At 43.3% G+C, this 16,438-nt stretch overlaps 1 protein-coding gene across 7 annotated transcripts in view; it reads left to right on the top strand.

The window, feature by feature from the left end:
* Positions 1–16,438, top strand: part of TPK1 (thiamin pyrophosphokinase 1) — a 1,127,731-nt gene that overhangs the window by 397,746 nt on the left and 713,547 nt on the right. The gene's annotated exons all lie outside the window — the stretch shown is intronic.

The following is a 16,438-nucleotide window of genomic DNA, read 5'->3' on the forward strand; positions in this document are numbered from 1 at the left end:
GCCCATTTGGGCCGATTCCACAGAAGAGCTACTGTAGCACAAACTGCTGAAAAAGTTAATGCTGGCTATGTTAGAAAGGTTTCAGAACACATTTTTTTTTTTTTGCATTGTATGGGGCTTTGTATCATCAGACTAGTCATAATGCTCATGCTGATCCCTGTTCACCGCTAAAAGCACCTATAGTGGTCCTGTGAGCATCAGAACTGGACTATGGAGACATGGAAGAAGGTGGCCTGGTCTGATGAATAATTTTCTTTTTCATCATGTGGATGGCTGGGTACGCATGCGTCATTTACCTGGGGAAGACATGTCACCAGGAGGAACTATGGGAAGAAGGCAACCTGATGTGGGCAGGATGCTCTGGACAATGAAACCTTGCGTCCTGGTATTCATGTGGATTATACTTTGACACGTATCACCTACCTAAACATTGTTGCAGACCAGTTACACTTCTTCATGGCAATTGTATTCTCTGATGGTAGTGGCCTTTTTCAACAGAATGATGTGCCCTACAACACTGCAAAAATTGTTTAGGAATGGTTTGATGAACGTGACAAACAGTTCAACTTGACTTGACCCCAAATCTCAATGCAATCTAACATCTGTGGGATGTGCTGGAAAAAACAAGTCCAAGACATAGAAGCCCCATGTCACAACTTTCAGTCTTGTGGTGTACATGGCTCGATCAAAACGGTTTTGAAAGCAGGATGGGGAAACAACTTCACTCCATTCCGACCATTCCAAGGATACATGATCTATTAGGATATTATTGTTTCTATTCAGCAAATAATCTCCGGAAAGCACAATAATATCATATTGTATACATTTTTAAATATATTAAACATACAGATGTGTCCTCATACACTAATACTACAGTTGTGTCAAACATTCCTTTCCTGCTTTGTCAATTTGTGGTTGTCCAACCTACGTTCCTCCCCCAGTGCTGTCACTATTCCTCATGGTATGTCCCCACTATTCGGATTCCAAATGCCATTCCAAACATGGATTCTGGGTGACAGGGTTTCCTGAGATACAGCGTGGAAAAGATGCCACAATGTTGTCATATGGTCATCTTAATCCTATCCTGGACTTCATTATTCCACATGACCACTACAGGCAATCCGGTTCCTAAGCACCTTATTTTCGTTCCCCAAGTTCACTAGCCCATTGCCATTACATCTTGGCTCACCACTAGTTACCGGTTCCTGGTCAGTAGCACCATCTGCTGAATTCATTTTCCTTTCACTCTCTAAGTGCATTCATCAATCCTGTGCTATCGCTCAGCACTGTGCTAGTGCTCTCCTGTGGTGCTCAGCCTTATCATACACCAGTGCAATCTTACATGCATTATTCCAAGATCTGCTGGAAACCTTGTCGCTTTACCTGTTATCACCATCAGTACACTAACTTATTCTGGAACTTCCTGCACCTACCAACCCATGGACCTACTGGTTCCCTGTGCGCAGTCCTCACCAGTATATTTCCGCAAACAGCTACCATTGTCTGCTAATTCAGTGCAAGTTTCAAACAGCCTTTCAGTGTGCTTCCATTTCAGCTAAAACTCCAGATGGCTGATTACATCGCCGCACCTGTGCTGTATATATAGACATCAACCTTCCATTACAGATCCTACCTGCATAGGACATATGTAATAGAGGGTATACTGTTCTTCACTGTCTTACCACACAGTTCTTAAAGCATCACACACCCTCAGGTGTCCTAGGTTTTGGCAGTTGTCACAATCTCATCTGCATTCAGATTGTTAGCTAAGACAGATGGTCCTGACGGAAGATATTTGCAGGTTACCTTATTACTAAAAACTCAAATCCTGCCACCACCAAGAGTTAAACTGTTGCTCTTCGGATCCTCTTAACCAGAAAAATATACCTTTGAATCAGTAGCCTATGGCCTTAGGAGGTCGTGAGCTTAAGAATCACAGAGTATCAGAATAAAAAATTAGGTTTTAATTTTATGTAATCACTTCAAAGCGTATGGTTACAAAAGGTTACAAAGATTATAATAATAAGTAAAGTTCACAAAAGTTACTATCCATTTCAAGAAAGAAAATGAAGTGGGGAAAAAAGTGCAAATCACCTGGACAGGGTTAAACAACGGCGGAAGTGAGGTCTCCTCCTGAAGATATGATGCATTCTGACCAGCTGGTCTCCTCACGAAAATGCACAATGGGGGTAATTCAGACCTGATCGCTAGGCTGCGTTTTCGTACAGCGCGCAAACAGGTCTAAACTGTGCATGCGTAAGCACCACCGTCACACGGGTACAAAGCGGATCGCCGCTCAACGATGAGTTTGTGCGAAGGATCCAGTTGCACGGGTGTTCGCAAGGAGATTGACAGGAAGAAGGTGTTTGTGGGTGTCAACTGACCGTTTTCTGGGAGTGTTTGGAAAAACGCAGGCTTGTTCAAGCGTTTGCAGGGAGGGTTCCTGACGTCAATTCTGGTCCCGGACAGGCTGAAGTGTTTGCAGTGGCTGAGGAGGTCCTGGGCTACTCAGAGACTGCAAAAGATCTGTTTGTACATTTCTGCTACACATGCGTTCACACACTTGCACAGCTAAAATTCTTTCCCCCTATGGGCGGTGACTATCTGATCGCAGGAGTGCAAATATCGCTTGCTAGCGAACAGGTCTGAATTACCCCCCAATGACTACATAGCTCATATACTAGTTGGTCAGGAGGGAGCTTTCACACCTTCTTAAACATAGGGGTACATTTACTAAGATGGGAGTTCTATTTAAGATGGGATGTTGCCCATAGTAACCATATTCTACTTCTCATTTATCTAGTACATTCTAGAAGATAATATTTGGAATCTGATTGGTTGCTATGGGCAACCTCTCATCTTAAATACAACTCCCATCTTAGTAAATTTACCCCATAGTGTCTTCTCTGACCTGTATGCATGACCTCCTGCTGTATAATAAACATACAGTATCTCTGTCCAAACAGATCAATGCCTTTGATCAGCATTTCAAAACAGAATAAACACACAATTTGTACATATAAGGGCCTGACTGCCCAATCCAGATGACATACTGCCAGGCAGTTATTACATACATTAATTATCCTGTAGATCATATTTTAGGTGTGAGTGGGTCCCCATCATCACAGTAGTGTTCAGCCACAGTCACTAGGTTTACTCTGCCATGCCTCACTAGTACTGTGAGTTCTAACTAGTGAGTAAAAGCATCATCTGTACACTTAGTTTCATCCTTACCAGTTCTCACCAACTTTCCCCAGATCTGTGTCTACAACAAATACATAATCTGACAAGCGTGCCAGCTTACGCCGAGCACCTTTCTTGCACGAATGTGTGTCTTGTTCACAGTTAGATGCAACAAAATGGCAAAACGCAAGACTGCATGATGCAGAGGGCATGTGTTTTTTTCACACCAAGTTGCCTTGTTCTTCATATACAGATTTAAACTGGGTCTCCCACAGATTTATCACATATTTAAATTAATCAATTATGTATTTATTTTGGCATCGACTGCGACGAAGATGCGCAAAAAAGGTGATGCACTGTTAGGCTTGGCTCAGTCACACCAAGCGTCTCGCACTGTATGGCATGCTGAGGCTAGGTGTATGAAGACACATTAGTACAGTACATTCATTATAAACAATGACAGCTTATCTGAATCAAGACAATGTGCAAAGGAGATGGGTCAACTGTTTTATTTGTAGATTGCAGGGCACAAATACCTTGTGTCACTGTTATTTTCTTTTCTGCATAGTGTCGGACTGGGGCATAAAGGACGCACCGAGGTAATGCTGCGGTAAGGCCCATGATTAGAGGCTTGGCTAACCATTACAGAGTGTATGGCCTGGGCCCCTTTGTTATAGATATATATAGATATACATATATATAGATAGATAGAGAGAGAGGTTAAAGTGAGCCGGAATGGGTCGGAACTGCATTCCGTCAGTTCCATTTGGAGCTGGAACGCAGTTCCGCTTCATCCGGCTCACCTAACCCAGGGAGAAGTCGGGCGCCCGCTGACATTTTACGGTAGCATATGCATTTGCATGGAAAATCCACAGACATATCTGATATTTAATCCACATAGTACATAATTTACACATAGCCTACACGCACCACACCAGTGAGTTACATTTGCTTTGAAGGTATAACAGAGGGATTCGACTTTACAGGATATGAGGGGACAGAATTAGGTTAGTATGTGGTTTTTGGTATCCAGCTGTACAGTATTTCAAGGGCAATATTCCGATAGCAGTTTGCAGAAGGTAGCACGCTCCTGCGCATAGATATGCGCAGGAACAGAATATTAATATTACACTGTATTTACTGTACTCTTGATATTCGGCGGGAACCCAGTGGAGAACATCTGCAAGTGCACCTGGACCAGGCATCGCCCACCTATTCAAACCAACCTATGACCCCTCCTGTACTGTAAATGACCAGCGCTTTGACCTATGGGTGAAGAGATTACAGTTTCTATTGTTTCATGATTTGGACTAATGTATAAAAGCCAAGCCTCCTAGCCGGCCAGGTTAATTCTATGAAGGTCATCTAGCCAGATTGACTGAGGACCAGATCTGGGTGGCGCAGGTGAACAAAACATATGTATCTATTGATTGTAGCCTTTTCTCTTATGTGATTGTATTTCTGTTGTACCCCCTTTTAAGTAAATATTTGTTGCTGGGTTGGACCTCAACTTTACATATACAATTGGCGTCGCATTTCCTTTCCTGTTAGGGGTTACAAAGTGTATTCCGCCGCACGTGTAGCTACTTTGTGCTTACAGCGTGATGCCGTGCTTACGCAATGTGTACGCATTTGATAGGGGTTACACACACACAAACGCTTAGCGGTCGCAGCGGCCTGAACACTTGTGTATTTAAGGTATTGCTCTTTTCCTGAAAGTTAATCGAACTTAACAACACCTATTCAGTTCATCTGTCACACAGTGTAAATTGACAGGAGCCATCCACTTTTGTGACATGACTTCCTTTATGAAACTAATGTGTTTCTGTAAAGAACACCTATATATAAGGATCTCACAATATAACCTCTTATTTTAATTGGACTGGACTTAAATCTTCCATTTGTTTAATTTATTTATGGACTTTGCCAAACTTTGTTCATTATCTCAGTACCTTACTTCCAGACTGTGATTTTCAGTCACATATACTGTAGTTCTGGATGAACAACAAACGATTTGAATGGTGTTAATGTATTCTCATGTGGTAGTGGAAGTCTGTTCATAACTACCGTATTAAACATGCAGCAGAGTTTCACAGGAGCCCCTAGTGAATGGAAGGGCAACAAACAATCATTTTCTGTATTGTTCTGTGATTTGTGCGACTTATCCCAGTCCAGAGGCATAATAATAAAGCCGTCTGTCTGAATTAAGTTTGTAATGTTTTGATTTTCATATCATAATGTCAAAATCAATTGCGACATTATCTGTTCTTACCACAGGTTATTTTATCTGATTTATGTCCCGTTAACAATACTGCCTGAAATTTGACATGAAATTGCTTTATACAAAGTAGATTCTGAATTGAATGCTGCAACTATTTTACGTTTCAATTATAACCTGATACATTTTGTAGGGAAGCTTATCATCAGTTTCCTAATCTTACCAAGCAATTGTATATACTGTAGTTATAACAGAATGGTTTACGGATATTAATGGTTAGGACTTTTACACGTAGGAGTTAATTATTTAAGCCTGTTGAACGTGCTGTTATGCTAATAATCCAAAAAACAGCATTTACTTTGCATCAGTTTCAACGTTGCCAGCAGTAATCAGAAGCATTAATGTCAGACAAAATGGAGTTATATGCCATAGATTCTATGAGAACAGCAGTTGGGTACATGTTACACTTTGCCAGCGGTTCCCAAATTGTGTGATAGACAAAATCAGTGTTAATGGCTGCCAATCAGAAAACATCTGTACATCACCATGTACCTGACCCTGTGGATGACAGGTAGGCACAATTTACTTAATTTCATATATTTTTTTAAATGTATCAATAAAAACTTTAACCTAGTTGTGCCGTGGAACAAATGCTGATACTGTAGGGCACCGTGATTCGAGAACATTTGGGAACTGTTGCACCATGCTGTAGGGATACTTTAAGAAATCTATTTTTATGTGTTAAAGCATGCTTTAAATACAAGTGTCATATTTCAGTAGGACTGTGAGTGTATTTTTGTGATATTTTTAAAGTTGTAAATTTAGAAGTGTAACGCTTTGCAGTAAATTATAGAAAATAAGGATATAGGCCCTCATTCCGAGTTGTTCGCTCGGTATTTTTCATCGCATCGCAGTGAAAATCCGCTTAGTACGCATGCGCAATGTTCGCACTGCGACTGCGCCAAGTAACTTTACTATGAAGAAAGTATTTTTACTCACGGCTTTTTCTTCGCTCCGGCGATCGTAATGTGATTGACAGGAAATGGGTGTTACTGGGCGGAAACACGGCGTTTCAGGGGCGTGTGGCTGAAAACGCTACCGTTTCCGGAAAAAACGCAGGAGTGGCCGGGGAAACGGTGGGAGTGCCTGGGCGAACGCTGGGTGTGTTTGTGACGTCAACCAGGAACGACAAGCACTGAAATGATCGCACAGGCAGAGTAAGTCTGGAGCTACTCTGAAACTGCTAAGTAGTTAGTAATCGCAATATTGCGAATACATCGGTCGCAATTTTAAGAAGCTAAGATTCACTCCCAGTAGGCGGCGGCTTAGCGTGTGTAACTCTGCTAAATTCGCCTTGCGACCGATCAACTCGGAATGAGGGCCATAATTTGTTATGTTAATGGGAGTGTTAGAGTTACTATTTCTTCAGTGCACAATTATCAGTGATCTTTCTGGCATCTAACTCTAGAGAACTGACCAGGCAACACATAACAGAGACCTAGGAAGAAAAGACTAGAGAGGGGAGATAGGCATTTGGATATTGCTTATGGTAGAGCGTGTACTTTAATCCAATAAGGATTGATTATTGGGCATAACCGCCATATGTGAAGTAGGGAGCCATGGTGTCTGTAATTCCTCTAGAACAGATTACAGTTACCAGGGAGAATGGAATGGAGGCTCAGCGGTACCCAGTACCGTCTAAGTCAGTGTTTTTCAACCACTGTGCCGTGGCACACTAGTGTGCCCTGAGCAGTCTCCAGGTGTGCCGCCATAGAAGCAGAGCCAGGCCCGTCAGTATTTTGCGCTACTGAGGCCCTGGAACAATCAATACTGATGGGTTTAATGGTTACAGAGCCACAGTTCTAATTTTGGGCCCGGGTAGTGTTGGGCTCTTCTTGCTTTTTCAGATGTTGCTCAGGCGTTACCTATGGAGAAGCTGCGACATGACATCCTAGGACATGCAACTGCACCATGCATCACCATTATATTTGAGTGAGCCTTGGCAATATTTAAATCTTGTTCAGTGTGGCGCAAGTTGTAGAAGGTTGAAAATCTCTGTGCTACAGTAGAGTCACCATATTGTTATAAAAACGCCCCAAAACCACTGAAAGACATGAATTGGTGGAGGGGCACGGCAGGGGCTCCAGTTTGCTACCCCTCCCCAGTATGCCTGTGCTTTAACCAGTGGCAGTGGTGCCATCTTCCAGGTGATCTATTCGGGAAGATGGTACCATACATAGGGGGTAATTCCAAGTTGATCGCAGCAGGAAATTTTTTAGCAGTTGGGCAAAACCATGTGCACTGCAGGGGGGGCAGATATAACATGTGCAGAGAGAGTTAGATTTGGGTGGGTTATTTTGTTTCTGTGCAGGGTAAATACTGGCTGCTTTATTTTTACACTGCAATTTAGATTGCAGATTGAACTCACCACACCCAAATCTAACTCTCTCTGCACATGTTATATCTGCCCCCCTGAAGTGCACATGGTTTTGCCCAACTGCTAAAAAATTTCCTGCTGCGATCAACTTGGAATTACCCCCATAGAAAGCAAAGACTCTGGCACTGTGCCAGAGTCTTTGCTCTTTAGTGGCCAGCGTCATCTTCCCAAATATCACTGGAATGATGGCACTGGCCGGGGAGGAGGGACCTGCCTCCTAAAATTGTTCTAATGTGAGGCGTAATCTGAATTGTGGGTACTATTGTGTGACCACACCCATCCTTGTGTGACCACACCCCTTTTTGTTTTGCAACTAGGGGGGTGCCTAATCCCTTGCACTGGTCCTGGATCTGCTTAATGGGGGGGATGAGTTCCACCACCACTCCGAGACCACTGTAAGCACTGCCAGGTACAATGTATAAATACAGACATTTTAATGCACTTTAACAAGGGGATCTTTTAGACTGAAATGTCTGCTTCTTTTGTTACTGTTTGCCTGCTTTAATAAAAAAAAAACAAAAAAAACCCTTTATTGAGCATGTTTTCATGCAATAATTTACTGGCATGTAGACTTACTTTTGCGACAGAAGAACCTGCCATTACTGTGAGCTTGTGTAACAGATTGTAACCAGGGAAGCCAAGAACGGTTGAAGGGGGCGTGGTGAAGTGGCAGCACCTCCTAAACACCCTCTCTCTGGAAGAATAGCTTTCCCGGCGCTGGCGGTCACTCAGGGGGCAGCGTTGAACATTTGTCCTCCTCAACGGTGGCCAGACCATTTTTTGGAGTGGCTGCGTGATGTCACACACAGCCGTTCCGATAAAGAAAATGGTGGTGGTGCGGCTGCATATGCAGGGGGCATCTGCTATTCCCTGTTCAGCAATGCAATTGCAAATAGATTGCGATCACAATACTGGGCGGGACTTGGGGGGTTATTCAGGTTGGGATGCAGATTCTGATGAAGATTCTGTTTGTCACTTAAGTAATATTGTTCAGCCGTTGCTGATGTTTGAAGCTGGTTAGCTTGGTTTGCCTTGTGTGTGAGCTGCTGTGAATCTCGCCACTATCTGTGTAAAATCCTTCTCTCGAAGGTGTCCGTCTCCTCGGGCACAGTTTCTAGACTGATTCTGGTAGGAGGGGCATAGAGGGAGGAGCCAGTCCACAATCTCAAACTCTTTAAGTGCCAATGGCTCCTAGTGGACCTGTCTATACCCCACAGTACTATTGTGGATCCCAGCATCCTCTACGGACTACGAGAAAAGGATTTACCGGTAGGTAATTAAAATCCTATTTTTAACTACATGCAATACACCTTAGCTCTCAGTTCCTATAAGGATGTAAATCCATGTATACAGTAAGCTCATAAAAAATTCCACTGTATTTAAATGAGAAGGTGTAGTTAACAACATGGCTTGAAGGTGTTTCAAGTCTCTGAGTCACATGTGAGGTACCCCTGTCTTTCTAGCGGGGGAATCGAATTAGGGGTTCAAATTTGAGGACTACGGAATTACCGTCCTCACCAGTGATTTGGCGATGACCGCGATGACGCTAGGTCACAAGCGCATCGTGGTTGCCAGAAATACTGGGAGACGGTCACAGTCTTAAAGGGGGACGAGGGCATTGCTTCAAGACCTCACCAGGACTGTCCGCGGTGTCCTTACCCCTCGTACAGAGTCTTACCTGTCCCTCCTGATCCGTGTCCCAGTGTCCGCTTCCGTCTGTCTTCGCCACGCATCTAGTGGCCGCTGCTCTCTCCTGCTGACCTCCTTCACGTCCTGGTTCCGGCTTTGCTGGTCACGTGACTGGAGCGCTGCGTCTGTGTAAACACCTTCCCTCTGTAGATTAGGATTGTGTTACAGAGTATTAGAGCTCCGTGGGTTATTGTATTGTAAATTAATCAATATGAATAAAGTCTTGTATCTGCTTGGTGATGCTCCTACGCGTATCAACCCATCTGGGCCTTCGTCGGGTAGTCTGTGGCGGCAATCTTTGAAGTGGGCTATTTATGCCCATTCATTGTGACATGCTGCTGAAAAAACATATATATCAAAATTTGATAGTGGTAAAAATAATAACACGTAGATCTTTATTAATTGAAACGCTATCCATGATGTAATGTTTGCAGAAAACACACTAAATGAAATTTAATAAATTAATATAATGAGCATATGCTGTGTATATGCATATTGACTATGAGGATGATGATATTGAAACTAATAATAAAGAAAAATCAACTTGGTCAATTAATTATATTCGAGTTATTGCAGTGATTTTGTATTGATTTATTTGTCTTACTCGGATGGTTAATTAAGAACAATATTTTTCAGATTAAAAGATGGATTAATAACTTTTTTTCTCTCATTCCTGACGGTGGAGTCCTATTTACCTGTTATTACTGCTCTTACTTCGTTATGCAGATCTAGACCGTATGGTTTCAAGGTTTTAAGTGTAAATATCCATTTTAATTCCTCTTTATTTATTTTTTTCAAGAAATCCACTCCCCTCCAATTCTGGTGGACTAATTTAATTCCTAAATACGTCATCCCATCCGGGTTTTGCTGGTGTTTTTCTCTAAAATGGTTTGAAAGATTGTGTCTCTAAACCTCTTTTTATGTTACTCATATGTTCAGCTATTCTCGTTTTTAATGGTCTGATTGTTCTTCCTACATATTGTAGGTGACATGAGCTCTGATCTATTACCAGTTTAATACAACATCCACTCATAAATTAGGTGAGACGCCACCATTTGAGTGGACAATTCACTTACCGTCATTTTGTGCACTGACTGAACTAAAACTCTGCGTTAGTTTATCTGTCCCCCTACCCCGTTCCCATCCCCTCCCCCATTACTTGAATTTTTCATTATGCTTTGTGGCATATGTTATATACCTTGTACAACAGAAGCCTATTTTTGATAAGTAAAGTGAGCTACTCATTTATCATCTGTATTACATCTATCAATTATTTTTCACCTCAGGCGCAATTGCAAACATAACCTGTATTATATTATTGTCCATGGAGCCCAACAGGGTAGCTTCACCTGCAATTTGCTGTCACAACCATATAGCCATATGAGTGAGCGCAAGGTATATTATTTAGAATTATTTATTTGGAGAATTATTATACTGAGCACGCATTAGTTTTGTCAGATTTTCACACACAAATAGGCACAGACATACATAAATACACACATATATTCATACATACTGTATACAAAGAAACATACACACACACACACACACACAGACATATACACGTATACACATAAACATACATACATACACACATACATACAGACATACATATACACACATAAACACATTTACACCCAACACTTATATTTACACACACAAACACACCTCTTTATACACATACATACATACATATATAAACACATACATATTCACACAGTATACACAGACTTAAACACATACAGTACACACAAACACACTCATATACACACACAGTATACACACATCAGTTCTCGCCAAGAAGAGGGCAGCAGCTCCTCGTTCTAGCCTGGAGGGGTGGAGCTTCTATGTGATTGACAGGCTGGGCCTCCGTGGGTAGGAGGAAAGGAGTGAGGAAAGGGGGCCACCACACTGTCTGCATGTTCCATATCACTGAATGCAGATACCTGACAGCCAGGAAGGTTCTTCTGACAAACCTCCCCTCTTCCGTAACAACACACCACACTGCACTGCACTTGACTCTCTGCACTGCAATCAGTGACATGGAACATGCAGGTAGTGGGGTGACCACCCCTTCCCTCTCCTCCAGTCTTCTTCTTCTCTGAGTCCCGGCTCCCAGCTATGTTACAGAGAGCCGTCGCCTCCTGTCCTTAACGGCGCCTGGAGCTCAAGCTCCACTCACTCCACCCTCACTACGCCCCTGCAAACAAGGCACTGACAATGGTCCCAGCTCCTCACAGATACTTTGGGGGTGATTCAGAAAATAGCACATCTACAATCACAATCTCTACCATGTGGGGGGACGCCCAGCACAGGGCTAGTCTGCCCCACAAGTCACGCTCTAAACACCGCCCCCTCCCCCCCCCACACACACTTTCTGCAGAGGTGCGAAAGCATCGCACGGTGGCAATGCTTTCGCACCCGGCGAGTAGCTCCCGGCCTAGCAGCCATGTTTTGGGTCGCAGCCCAGGAATGCACCCTGCCCAGGAGGGCAAGGTGCATTTTGCAGTTTGAAAATCGAGCTGCATGTGACGTCACGCATCCGCCGCGGCTTGCCCCAGCAACGGTCCCGACATGCCTGTGTTCTCCAGACTGCGCCCACCTAATGCCGTCGACGCCCCTCCAGAGCCGCCGACATGGCCACGACTGCCTCTGACTGTCAATCAGGCAGAGGCGATCGCACCAGTGAGATGTTTTTGCATTTTGCATCTCACTGTGTGCGCACGCGCAGTTCGGCCACTGCGTGTGCGCACAAGACAATGGGCGTCAGGGTGCGATTGCTGCAGTTACATTGATCAAGTCTGAGTTAGGCCCTTTATCCCTAGTCACTGGACAGCTTTTCTGGCATCGTCATCTCCTCTTCGGGGCTGACATGCAAACACCACTTCCACCTTGCCTTCTTAAAAGAGTTCTTCACAGCTGCTCTTTTTGATTAGTCACATGCCTTCAGCTGCACCAAACTGCAGGGAAGAAATGCACTGAAGTCAACCAAGCAGGTAGGACACATTTTTCCTATCCTCCAAATGCTTGACTTCCCTGAGCTTAACAGATAAACACCCCTAGTTCTTTGTAGCACACTGCCTCTATCGCCCGTTGACACCCTTGGGAGCGTGCCCAGCACTTACAGACATGCTAGGCTGCCCCCAAGCTCTCACTGCATCTATTCACCAGCATGGATTGCTACACTGCAACTTTTCCCACCTGTGGGATACTGCGGCCTGCAGGTGAGGGCAGGCTGCTCCAGCGGAGTGCGCCAGGAGGGCAGGGTGCATTTTGCAGTTTCAAAATCGGGCAAGTGCGGCACCCTACTGAAACACTATATATATATATATATATATATATATATATATATATGTGTATGTGTGTGTGTGTGTGTGTGTGTGTGTGTGTGTGTGTAAATCTGGCTCTTATATTGACCAGTGCCTCCCTAGCCATTTACCACACAGCACGTCACTGATAATATGGTTGTACAGTATGTGAGGCTGCATGGAGGCACTAGAGCGTTATTTGGGTCTTTTTTATTTTATCTTACGGTTTATAGGAAATATTTACACTTTCACTATACTACAAAACAGAAATGTCTCTTCACCCCTATGCTGATGTATAAACATCCTGTTTTGCCAAACCACGCATTTCTGGAACTATAAAGTTTTACTTTTTTTGCAATAACATGGTAATTAAACATTTTTATGAAGTTCCACATTAGCAGCATGTTGTTTTAGTGCACTGAATCACAGGAAATATTTGCTCAAACAGCATGTTCATTTGACATGTTTAAGACTTTTGATTTTGTATGCTCCTCCACACTGAGCATATGAGGGATGTGCAGTCATAGGTGGAGTACACGCAATCTGACTGTTTGTGAACTGTAATCTCTGACCAAAATTCTTGTGAAATGTCAAGGCACAGAACCGTACATAAGCAGCACTGCACACCGAAGAAGTCAGCATGTTCACTTCCTTCACAAACTCGTTATTGAACTCAACAGAGGCCACTGGAGAGCCATGATCTTCTATGACTACAAGAGTGGTCTGTGACAGCACAGAGAGTTTTGACCGACTGCGAGCTTTTGGGGAGGAAGCGCCATCCAGAACTACTGTGTTTGTGTGGGTTGCAGAATTTTGGGACTGGAGGCAGTCCCTGGAAGATGAGGAGCGCTGCAAATGACCAGTGTCCACCATCACCGAGAACGTTGCTGATGTGCGGACAATAGTTGAGGTGGACACCAGGGTGACCTTGGGCCAGTTAGAGAAGAAGATAGGCTTCTTCTCGTGATCCATGCATTTGATACCCCCATGAAAAACTAGGTCTGAGCAAGGTTTCTGCACACTGGGTGCCCCATCCGTTGACTCGAGAGCAGAAGGAGGCTCGGGTGACTGATGCCGCAAAATACTGGCCAGGTTTGATGGCAGCAACTCAAACTCTGACTGTGAGATCATCCGTGGCAATGAATCCTTTATCTACAGTTTCAAGCCTGAGACCAAACAACTGTCGTCCCAGTGTACCTCAGTTGCAGGTGCGCCACCATAGAAGTTCCAATATGAGCTCAGTGTGGCCAAGCAGATGGTTGTAGTTTTTGTAGACAAGAATGGTCATATATTGTAGCTACTGTACCACTCATGCAGCAGCACACCGAGGATGAAGACCAGAAGACATTTCCAGGAGCTGTCCAAGAACTTACGCTCGTGGTGCCCTTCTCCGTCATAACAATGCACCTGCCCACAAGTCCTGGAAAATAGTGGATTTTCTGGCCCATGAACGCATCCAGAAGCTTGGTTATCTGCCATACAGTCCAGACCTGGCTCCCTGTGACTTCATTGTGTTCTCTTTTCGAGTCACCAGAAGCTGCAGTGGAGCCTTTCATCCAGCATGTAGAAGACATACAAGCTTCGGACTGGGATAGCTGGTTTGAGCACATGCAACTTTGCATAGACTCCTCTGGTGAATACTTTGAAAAAATGTAATGTTCACTTTGTAAATATAACACTTTTGTGCATCCAAAAAACTTATTGCACACCTCTAGTATACTTGAATTATCCTCAAAGATCTCACTAATACACCGTTCACATTGCCATTGCCGGGTCACACCCGGGAACTTCCCGGGTGTGACCTGGCATTGGACCTGTGCATTGTGAATGGGAGTGGCTTCCCGAACCGGCAATATGCTGGGTCGGATTGCCGTCCAGGGGATGATGTGGCCCGACTCTCCCTATGCTGTGAAAGGGTCCCGGGTCACATCGACCCGGGTAATCCATTCACACTGCGCCTGACCCGGTAATTAACCGGGAATAACCTTTCTTTATTTCAGTGTTGAATTACCGGGTCAGGCGACTCAGGAATTCTGCAGTAACCTGTTCACATCGTACTGCGACCCGTGTCGACCCTGAGGAAGGGGTAAAACCCCCGAAACATGTCGGTACAATAAAGCTGACCTTATCTATTTCATCTATGAAGACTGTCTGAGTGCCGCCTTTCTTCCACGCTTATATATATATATATATATATATATATATGTATGTATATATATAAGGTAAAGTAAAGGGCGGCACTCCAATGGTTTTGGGAAAAAAACAGCTCACTAGGCCAGCTTAGATTCAATCAACGTTTCAGGTGTCTTTATTAGCACCTTTCGTCAGGATCCTGACGAAAGGAACCATTGGAGTGCCGCCCTTTACTTTACCTTGTCTGCTGGGCCTTGTAGTGCCACGGGAGGGCACCCTGGTGTTTATCCTTTGCTGTAGGAGTGCCGGTCGTATCCAGAGCTATGTATGTATATATATATATATATATATATATGTATGTGTGTGTGTGTGTATATATATATATATATATATATATATATATATATATAATTTGAATAGTGCATAATCTACTTTGTTCAAACAAAATTAGAATAACTATTATTAGTTAATACCCTGGAAATATTTAGTCTAATATTATTCATCCTATTACATTCTGCACTGGCAGAGATTTTGTGTAGATGTCTATTTTTTGTGATTGCTATGTATCGAGTTTGTTCAGTGTGTGATATAGAGCTGACCAAAGAATTGTACTGTAAACAGAATTTTCATCAGGTCGCTAAAAACTGTGTTCTATGCATTTGTCTGCTTGGTTTCATTCTGTCAGGGGCCAATTGATTACACTCTACAATTCAGCTGAGAGAAAATGAAGGGAAAAGAAAATGACACAACCCTATCCACGGCAGGTTATGTTTATTTTGACAGATTTATTAAACTTGCATTTGAGAGAAGCTTGGATATGGAAACATTTCAGGTTTAAGTGCAAAATCAAATGCAGTGAACAGTTGTATCAATGTCCTATCGCTTATAGTTTAATTTATAAATCACAGTGTGCTACACACAAATTGAAGACATGAGGCAAGCCTGTAGTCAGCTAGATGAATAGAACAATATAATTCAGAATGTAATTTATGTAATCAGGCAATTAGCGAGACCCAAACAAGCACTCCTACTGTAGGTTAGCATACCATTAGAGTGTAAATACATGGGATGGATGTAGCATGTTCGGTATAAAAAGACAAATGTTTCCTACTGTAGGTTAGCATACCATGTTTCTCTCTATATTAACCCCTTAAATTATATTTTACTCTGAGAAGTCAAACCGTGTATATAATGTAGGATACTTAATAACAGTATTATATTAGTACCATGGGGTATAGACGGGGTCCTTTGGGAGCCACTGCCACTTTAAGAGTTTAATAGTGTGGGCTGGCTCCTCCCTCTATGCCCCTCCTACCAGACTCAGTTTAGAAAATGTGCCCGGAGGAGCCGGTCACAGCTAGGGGAGCTCTTAGGAGTTTTTCTAGTTTTATTATTTTTTTGAGTTTAGTTAGGTACAGGCAGGCTGTTGGCAACAGCCTCCCTGCTTCGTGGGACTTAGGGGGGGAGTGG

Source organism: Pseudophryne corroboree, chromosome 5 (genome assembly GCF_028390025.1).
Source record: "Pseudophryne corroboree isolate aPseCor3 chromosome 5, aPseCor3.hap2, whole genome shotgun sequence".
In the NCBI taxonomy this organism is placed as follows: domain Eukaryota; kingdom Metazoa; phylum Chordata; class Amphibia; order Anura; family Myobatrachidae; genus Pseudophryne; species Pseudophryne corroboree.